Below are 10,407 nucleotides of genomic sequence, written 5' to 3' on the forward strand. Positions count from 1 at the left end.
AGCAGTATGGAAAGCGTTCAGGGAACAAAAGCTCCCAAGTGCAAACCTGAGAAGATTGCTTGGCCTGGCCTCTGGCAAGGGCAGTGGAATTCGTCTTGTGCAAAGACATTTGAGACTCACTGCAAAGGCCCCTCCCCCAGAAGATCAGCAAGAACATCCAGCCAAGACCAAGTTCACTGACCAATGAGAACTACAGAACTCCAGAGCTAGGGGAAAGCAATACATAGCATTTGCAGCTTTTTTTCCCTGATGATTCCTAATCTTTCAAATTTAAATTTTTAAATTTTTCTTATTCTATTTTTAAAAATGTTTCCTCTTTCCTTAACTTTGTAAAAACTATTTTATCCTATCAATATCTTTTTAAAAATCTTTTCAAATTTTCAGTGTTATAGTCATTTTCTATCCCTTTATTGTATTGAACCTTATATTTTATTTTATTTTATTTTAAACACAACTCTTCAAAATCTGTGGGACACAGATTATAACAATACAAGCCTTTCTCAAGAAACAAGAAAGATCTCCAGTACACAACTTAACCCTACACCTAAAGGAGCTGGAGAAAGAACAGCAAAGAAAGCCTAAACCCAGCAGGAGAAGAGAAATCATAAAAATCAGAGCAGAAATCAGTGAAATAGAAACCAAAAAACCAATAGAACAAATCAATGAAACTAGGAGCTGGTTCTTTAAAAGAATTAATAATATTGATAAACCCCTGGCCAGACTTATCAAAAAGAAAAGAGAAAGGACCCAAATTAATCAAATCATAAATGAAAACAGACAGATCCCAACCACCACCAAAGAAATACAAACAATTAAAAGAACATATTATGAGCAACTGTGCACCTGCAAATCTGACAATCTGGAAGAAGTGGATGCATTTCTCGAGACATATAAACTACCAAAGCTGAACCAGAAAGAAATAGAAAACCTAAACAGACCCACAACCAGTAAGGAGATTGAAGCAGTCATCAAAAAAAAATCACCCATATTAATTTGTTGTATCACATTGATTGATTTGTGAATGTTGAACCATCCTTGTAGCTCAGGGATGAAGCCCACCTGATCATGGTGGATCATCTTTTTAATGTGCTGTTGGATCCTGTTGGCTAGGATCTTGTTGAGAATCTTAGCATCCATATTCATCAGTGATATTGGTCTGAAATTCTCCTTTTTGGTAGGGTCCTTGCCTGGTTTGGGGATCAGGGTAATGCTGGTTTCATAGAAAGAGTCTGGAAGTTTTCCTTCTGCTTCAATTTTTTGAAACAGCTTCAGGAGAATAGGTGTTATTTCTTCTTTGAAAGTTTGGCAGAATTCCCCAGGGAATCCGTCAGGTCCTGGGCTCTTGTTTTTTGGGAGGTTTTTGAGCACTGCTTCAATCTCGTTACTAGATATTGGTCTTTTCAGGTTCTCGATTTCTTCCTGGTTCAATTTTGGTAGTTTATATTTTTCCAGGAATGCATCCATTTCATCTAGGTTGCTAAGCTTATTGGCATATAGCTGTTGATAATAACTTCTGATGATTGTTTCTACTGCCTTGGTATTAGTTGTGATCTCTCCCTTTTCGTTCATAATTTTATGAATTTGGGCTTTCTCTCTTTTCTTTTGGATTAGTGTGGCCAATGGTTTATCAATCTTATTGATTCTTTCAAAAAACCAGCTTCTAGTTTCATTGATACGTTCTACTGTATCTCTGGTTTCTACCTCATCTATCTCAGCTCTAATCTTGATGATTTCCCTTATTATGTGTGGAGTTGGTTTGATTTGTTGTTGATTGTCCAGTTCTTTAAGGTGTAGAGACAGCTGGTGTATTCTGGATTTTTTCTTTTCTTTTTTTCCCCCAATTTATTTATTTTCAGAAAAACAGTATTCATTATTTTTTCTGGATTTTTTCAATTTTTTTGAGGGAGGCTTGAATAGCTATGTATTTCCCCCTTAGGACCACCTTTGCTGTATCCCATAGGTTTTGGACAGAAGTGTCTTAATTCTCATTGGTTTCCATGAATTGTTTCAGTTCTTCTTTGATCTCCTGGTTGATCCAAGCATTCTTAAGCCAGGTGGTCTTTAGCTTCCAGGTGTTTGAGTTCCTTCTGAACTGTTCCTTGTGATTGAGCTCCAGTTTCAAAGCATTGTGATCTGAGAATATGCAGGGAATAATCTCGGTCTTTTGGTATTGGTTGCATCCTGATTTGTGACCCAGTATGTGGTCTATTCTGGAGAAGGTTCCATGTGCACTTGAGAAGAAAGAGGATTCTGTTGTTTTTGGGTGGAATATTCTGTATATATCTATGAGGTCCATCTGATCCAATGTGTCATTCAATGCTCTTGTTTCTTTATTGATTTTCTGCTTCGATGATCTATTTCTGAAAGAGGCATGTTAAGATCTTCTACAATTAGTGTATTCATATCAATATGACTCTTTATCTTGATTAACAGTTTTCTTAAGTAATTGGCTGCTCCCATATTGGGAGCATAGATATTTACAATTGTTAAATCATCTTGGTGGATAGTCCCTTTAAGGATTATGTAGTGTCCTTCTGTATCTCTGACTACAGTCTTTAGTTTAAAGTCTAATTTATCTGATATGAGAACTGCTACCCCAGCCTTCTTTTGAGTCCCATTGGCATGAAAGATGCTTCTCCATCCCTTCACTTTCAGTCTGCGTGTATCTTTAGGTTCAAAATGGGTCTCTTGTGACAACATATGGATGGGTCCTGTCGTTTTATCCAATCTGCAACCCTGTGCCATTTTATGGGCACATTTAGGCCATTCACATTGAGAGTGATTATTGATAGATACGTTTTTATTGACATCGAGTTACCTTTGAAGTCTTTCTTTCCGTAGACTGTCTCTATATTTCTGTTCAATGCTATTCTTGGAATTTTTCCTTTTTATAGAACCCCCCTTAATATTTCCTGCAGTGTACTATGACCCTGCCATTGCACTCCTGGGTATTTACCCCAAAGATACAGATGTCGTGAAAAGAAGGGCCATCTGTACCCCAATGTTTATAGCAGCAATGGCCACAGTCGCCAAACTATGGAAAGAACCAAGATGCCCTTCAACGGATGAATGGATAAGGAAGATGTGATCCATATACACTATGGAGTATTATGCCTCCATCAGAAAGGATGAATACCCAACTTTTGTAGCAACATGGACGGGACTGGAAGAGATTATGCTGAGTGAAATAAGTTAAGCAGAGAGAGTCAGCTATCATATGGTTTCACTTATTTGTGGAGCATAACAATATCATGGAGGACAAGGGGTGTTAGAGAGGAGAAGGGAGTTGGGGTAAATTGGAAGGGGAGGTGAACCATGAGAGACTATGGACTCTGAAAAACAATCTGAGGGGTTTGAAGTGGCTGGGGAGTGGGAGGTTGGGGTACCAGGTGGTGGGTGTTGGAGCTGCACGGATTTCATGGAGCACTGGGTGTGGTGAAAAAATAATGAATACTGTTTTTCTGAAAATAAATAAATTAATTTATAAAAAAATTAATTAATTTTTAAAAATAAAATAAAATAAATTTTAAAAAAATCACCCAACAAACAAGAGCCCAGCACCTGATGGCTTCCCAAAGGGAATTCTACCAAACATTTAAAGAAGAATTACCAATTCTTGTAAAACTGTTCCAAAAAATAGAAATGGAAGAAAAACTTCCAAACTCATTTATGAGGCCAGCATTACCTTGATCCCAAAACCAAAGACTCCATCAAAAAGAATTACAGACCAATATCCTTGATAAACACAGATGCAAAAATTCTCACCAAAATACTCTCCAAAATGATCTAACAGTACACTAAAAGGATTATTCATCACGACCAAGTCGGATTTATTCCTGTGCTTCAAGGTTGGTTTAACTTCCACAAATCAATCAATGTGATACAATACATTAATAAAAGAAAGAAGAAGAACCATATGATACTCTCAATAGATACTGAAAAAACATTTGACAAAAAATGGCATCTTTTCTTGATCAAAACTCTTCAGTTGTAGGGTAGAGGGTACATACCTCAGCATCATCAAAGCAATCTAGGAAAAAGCCACAGTGAATATCATTCTCAATGGTGAAAAACTGAGAGATTTTCCCCTAAGTTCAGGAACAAAGCAGGGATGTCTACTATCTCCACTGCTATTCAACATAGTACTACAAGTCCTAGCTTCAGCATTCAGAAGCAAAAAGAAATAAAAGGCATCTTAATCAGCAAAGAAGAAGACTCACTCTCACTCCTTGCAGGTGATATGATAGTGTATGTGGAAAACCCAAAAGACTCCATTCCAAAACTGCTAGAACCCATACAGGAATTCAGTAACATATCAGGATATAAATTTAATACACAGAAATCAGTTGCCTTTCTATACCCCAACAGCAAGACAGAAGAAAGAGAAATTAATGAGTCAATCCCATTTATGATTGCATCCAAAACCACAAGATTCCTAGGAATAAACCTAACCAAAAAGGCAAAGAATCTGTACTCAGAAAACTATAAAGTACTCATGAAAGAAATTGAGGGAGACATAAGAAAATGGAAAAATGTTCCATGCTCATGGATTAGAAGAGCAAATATTGTGAAAATGTCTATGCTACCTGGAGCAATCTACACATTTAATGCAATCTCTATCAAAATGCCATCAGTTTTTTTTTAAAGAAATGGAACAAATAATCCTAAAATTTATATAGAACCAGAAAAAAAACCAAATAGCCAGAGGAATGTTGAAAAACAAAACCAAAGTTGATGACATCACAACTCCAGACTTCAAGCTCTATTACAAAGCTGTCATCATTAAGACAGTATGGTACTGGCACAAAAACAGACACATAGATCAATGGAACAGAATAGAGAGCCCAGAAATGGACCCTCAATTCTATGATCAACAAACCTTGGACAAAACAGGAAAGAATGTCCAATGGGAAAAAAGACAGTCTCTTCAACAAATTGTGTTGGGAAAATTGGACACCCACATGCAGAAGAATGAAACTGGATGATTTCCTTACACCACACACAAAAATAGACTCAAAATTGATGAAATACCTCAATGTGAGACATGAATCCAACAAAATCCTTGAGGAGAACACAGGCAGAAACTCTTCAACCTCAGTCACAGCAACTTCTTCCTAGAAACATCACCAAAGGCAAGGGAAGCAAGAGCAAAAATGGACTTCAAAAAAAAAATTCATCAAGACCAAAACCTTTTGCACAGCAAAGGAAATAATCAACAAAACCAAAAGACAGACTAGGAGAAGATATTTGCAAATGACATATCAGATAAAAAGCTAGTATCCAGGGAGGAGTCAAGATGGCGGAGAAGTAGCAGGCTGAGACTACTTCAGCTAGCAGGAGATCAGCTAGATAGCTTATTTAAAGATTGCAAACACCTGCAAATCCATCGGCAGATCAAAGAGAAGAAGAACAGCAATTCTGGAAACAGAAAAACAACAACTTTCTGAAAGATAGGACTGGCGGAGAAGTGAATCCAAAGCGACGGGAAGATAGACCCTGGGTGGAGGGGCTGGCTCCTGGCAAGCGGCGGAGCAAGGGAGCACAAAATCAGGACTTTTAAAAGTCTGTACCACTGAGGGACATCGCTCCAGAGGCTAAACCGGGGTGAAGCCCACGCGGGGTCAGCGTGGCCTCAGGTCCGGCAGGGTCACAGAAGGATCGTGGGTGTCTGAGTGTCACAGAGCTTGCAGGTATTGGAACGGGAAAGCCAGCTACAGAGACAGAGCTGACAGTAAGCTCGCAGCTCGGGAGTTACCTTGAACCCGCCGCAGGCTTGGTGAGCTCGGAGCGCGGCCGGAGGTCAGGCAGACGGGAGTAACTGGGCACTGTTCTCTGAGGGCGCACTGAGGAGTGGGGCCCCGGCCTCTTGGCTCCTCCAGGCCGGAGACCAGGAGGCCGCCATTTGTATTCCCGTCCTCCGGAACTCTACAGAAAGCGCTTAGGGAACAAAAGCTCCTGAAAGCAAACCCAAGCGGATTACTCAGCCCGGCCCCTGGTAAGGGTGATGCAATTCCGCCTGGGGCAAAGACACTTGAGAATCACTACACCAGGCCCCTACTCCGGAAGATCAACAAGAAATCCAGCCAAGACCAAGTTCACCTACGAAGGAGTGCAGTTTTAATACCAAGGAGAGCAGCAGAATTCCAGAGGAGGAGAAAGCAAAGCACGGAACTCATGGCTTTCTCCCTGTGATTTTTTTTTTTTAAATTTTTTTTTTCTATTTTATTTATTAGAGAGAGACAGTGAGAGAGAGCATGAGCGAGGAGAACGTCAGAGAGCGAAGCAGACTCCCCATGGAGCTGGGAGCCTGATGTAGGACTCGATCCCGGGACTCCAGGATCACGCCCTGAGCCGAAGGCAGTCGTCCAACCAACTGCACCACCCAGGCGTCCCTCTCCCTGTGATTTTTTTAGTCTTGCAGTTAATTTAATTTTTTTCTTTTTCATTTTTTTCTCTTCTTCTGCTAAAATTTTTTTAACATTTAGCCTTTTCTTTTTTAACGTTTTTTAACTAGTTTATCTAATATATATATTTTTTCTTTTTTTATATTTTTCTTTATTCGTTTTCTTTTTTTAAATTCTTTTCTTTTCTTTTCTTTTTTCTTTTTTTTCTTTCTTTCTTTTTGAACCTATTTTTATCCCCTTTCCCCCCCCTCACGATTTGGGATCTCTTCTTAAATGGTTAAAGCATATTTTCCTGGGGTTGTTGCCACCCTTTTAGTATTTTACTTGCTCCTTCATATACTCGTATCTGGACAAAATGACTAGGCGGAAAAATTCACCACAAAAAAAAGAACAAGAGGCAGTACCGAAGGCTAGGGACCTAATCAGTACAGACATTGGTAATATGTCAGATCTAGAGTTCAAAATGACAATTCTCAAGGTTCTAGCCGGGCTCGAAAAAGGCATGGAAGATATTAGAGAAACCCTCTTGGGAGATATACAAGACGTATCTGGAGAAATAAAAGAATTAAAATCTAACCAAGTTGAAATCAAAAAAGCTATTAATGAGGTTCAATCAAAAATGCAGACTCTCACTGCTAGGATAAATGAGGCAGAAGAAAGAATTAGCGATATAGAAGACCAAATGACAGAGAATAAAGAAGCTGAACAAAAGAGGGACAAACAGCTACTGGACCACGAGGGGAGAATTCGAGAGATAAGTTACACCATAAGACAAAACAACATTAGAATAATTGGGATTCCAGAAGAAGAAGAAAGAGAGAAGGGAGCAGAAGGTATACTGGAGAGAATTATTGGGGAGAATTTCCCCAATATGGCAAAGGGAACGAGCATCAAAATTCAGGAGGTTCAGAGAACGCCCCTCAAAATCAATAAGAATAGGCCCACACCCCGTCACCTAATAGTAAAATTTACAAGTCTTAGTGACAAAGAGAAAATCCTGAAATCAGCCCGGGAAAAGAAGTCTGTAACATACAATGGTAAAATACTAGATTGGCAGCTGACTTATCCACAGAGACCTGGCAGGCCAGAAAGAGCTGGCATGATATTTTCAGAGCACTAAACGAGAAAAACATGCAGCCAAGAATACTATAACCAGCAAGGTTATCATTGAAAATACAAGGAGAGATTTTTTTTTTTTCCCCAATTTATTTATTTTCAGAAAAACAGTATTCATTATTTTTTCACCACACCCAGTGCTCCATGCAAGCTGTGCCCTCTATAATACCCACCACCTGGTACCCCAACCTCCCACCCCCCCGACACTTCAAACCCCTCAGACTGTTTTTCAGAGTCCATAGTCTCTCATGGTTCACCTCCCCTTCCAATTTACCCAAATTCCCTACTACTCTCTAACGCCCCTTGTCCTCCATGCTATTGGTTATGCTCCACAAATGAGTGAAACCATATGATAATTGACTCTCTCTGCTTGACTGATTTCACTCAGCATAATCTCATACAAGGAGAGATTAAAAGCTTCCAGGACAAACAAAAACTGAAAGAATTTGCAAACACCAAACCACCTCTGCAGGAAATATTGAAAGGGGTCCTCTAAGCAAAGAGAGAGCCTACAAGTGGTAGATCAGTAAGGAACAGAGACAATATACAGTAACAGTCACCTTACAGGCAATACAATGGCACTAAATTCATATCTCTCAATAGTTACCCTGAATGTTAATGGACTAAATGCCCCAATCAAAAGACACAGGGTATCAGAATGGATAAAAAAACAAAACCCTGGGGCGCCTGGGTGGCTCAGTGGGTTAAGCCGCTGCCTTCGGCTCAGGTCATGATCTCAGGGTCCTGGGATCGAGTCCCGCATCGGGCTCTCTGCTCAGCAGGGAGCCTGCTTCCTCCTCTCTCTCTCTCGGCCTGCCTCTCTGCCTACTTGTGATCTCTCTCTGCCAAATAAATAAATAAAATCTTTAAAAAACAACAACAACAACAACAAAAACAAAACCCATCTATATGTGCCTCCAAGAAACTCATTTTAAGCCCGAAGACACCTCCAGATTTAAAGTGAGGGGGTGGGAAAGAATTTACCATGCTAACGGACATCAGAAGAAAGCAGGAGTGGCAATCCTCATATCAGATCAATTAGATTTTAAGCCAGTGACTATAATAAGAGATGAGGAAGGACACTATATCATACTCAAAGGGTCTGTCCAACAAGAAGATCTAACAATTTTAAATATCTATGCCCCCAATGTGGGAGCAGCCAACTATATAAACCAATTAATAACAAAATCAAAGAAACACATCAACAATAATACAATAGTAGTAGGGAACTTTAACACTCCCCTCACTGAAATGGACAGATCATCCAAGCAAAAGATCAGCAAGGAAATAAAGGCCTTAAACGACACACTGGACCAGATGGAAATCACAGATATATTTAGAACATTTCATCCCAAAGCAACAGAACACACATTCTTCTCTAGTGCACATGGAACATTCTCCAGAATAGATCACATCCTCGGTCCTAAATCAGGACTCACCCGGTATCAAAAGATTGCGATCATTCCCTGCATATTTTCAGACCACAATGCTCTGAACCTAGAACTCAACCACAAGAGGAAGTTTGGAAAGAACCCAAATACATGGAGACTAAACAGCATCCTTCTAAAGAATGAATGGGTCAACCGGGAACTTAAAGAAGAATTGAAAAAAATCATGGTAACAAATGATAATGAAAATACAATGGTTCAAAATCTGTGGGACACAACAAAGGGAGTCCTGAGAGGAAAATATATAGCAGTAAAAGCTTTTCTCAAGAAACAAGAAAGGTCTCAGGTCCACAACCTAACCCTACACCTAAAGGAGCTGGAGAAAGAACAAGAAAGAAACCCTAAGCCCAGCAGGAGAAGAGAAATCATAAAGATCAGAGCAGAAATCAATGAAATAGAAACCAAAAAAACAATAGAACAAATCAACGAAACTAGGAGATTCTTTGAAAGAATTAATAAAATTGATAAACCCCTGGCCAGACTTATCAAAAAGAAAAGAGAAAGGACCCAAATAAATAAAATCATGAATGAAAGAGGAGAGATCACAACTAACACCAAAGAAATACAAACTATTATAAGAACATACTATGAGCAACTCTATGCCAACAAATTTGACAATCTGGAAGAAATGGATGCATTCCTAGAAACATATAAACTACCACAACTGAACCCGGAAGAAATAGAAAGCCTGAACAGACCCATAACCAGTAAGGAGATTGAAACAGTCATTTAAAATCTCCAAACAAACAAAAGCCCAGGGCCAGATGGCTTCCCGGGGGAATTCTACCAAACCTTTAAAGAAGAACTAATTCCTATTCTCCCGAAACTGTTCCAAAAAATAGAAATGGAAGGAAAACTTCCAAACTCATTTTATGAGGCCAGCATCACCTTGATCCCAAAACTAGGCAAGGATCCCATCAAAAAAGAGAGCTATAGACCAATATCCTTGATGAATACAGATGCGAAAATTCTCACCAAAATACTAGCCAATAGGATTCAACAGTACATTAAAAGGATTATTCACCACGACCAAGTGGGATTTATCCCAGGGCTGCAAGGTTGGTTCAACATCCGCAAATCAGTCTATGTGATACAACACATCAATAAAAGAAAGAACAAGAACCATATGATACTCTCAATAGATGCTGAAAAAGCATTTGACAAAGTACAGCATCCCTTCCTGATCAAAACTCTTCAAAGTGTAGGGATAGAGGGCACATACCTCAATATCATCAAAGCCATCTATGAAAAACCCACTGCAAATATCATTCTCAATGGAGAAAAACTGAAAGCTTTACCGCTAAGGTCAGGAACACAGCAGGGATGTCCATTATCACCAGTGCTATTCAACATAGTACTAGAAGTCCTAGCCTCAGCAATCAGACAACAAAAGGAAATTAAAGGCATCCAAATCAGCAAAGAAGAAGTCAAATTATCAC

Source organism: Neovison vison, chromosome 1, assembly GCF_020171115.1.
Source record: "Neovison vison isolate M4711 chromosome 1, ASM_NN_V1, whole genome shotgun sequence".
NCBI lineage: Eukaryota > Metazoa > Chordata > Mammalia > Carnivora > Mustelidae > Neogale > Neogale vison.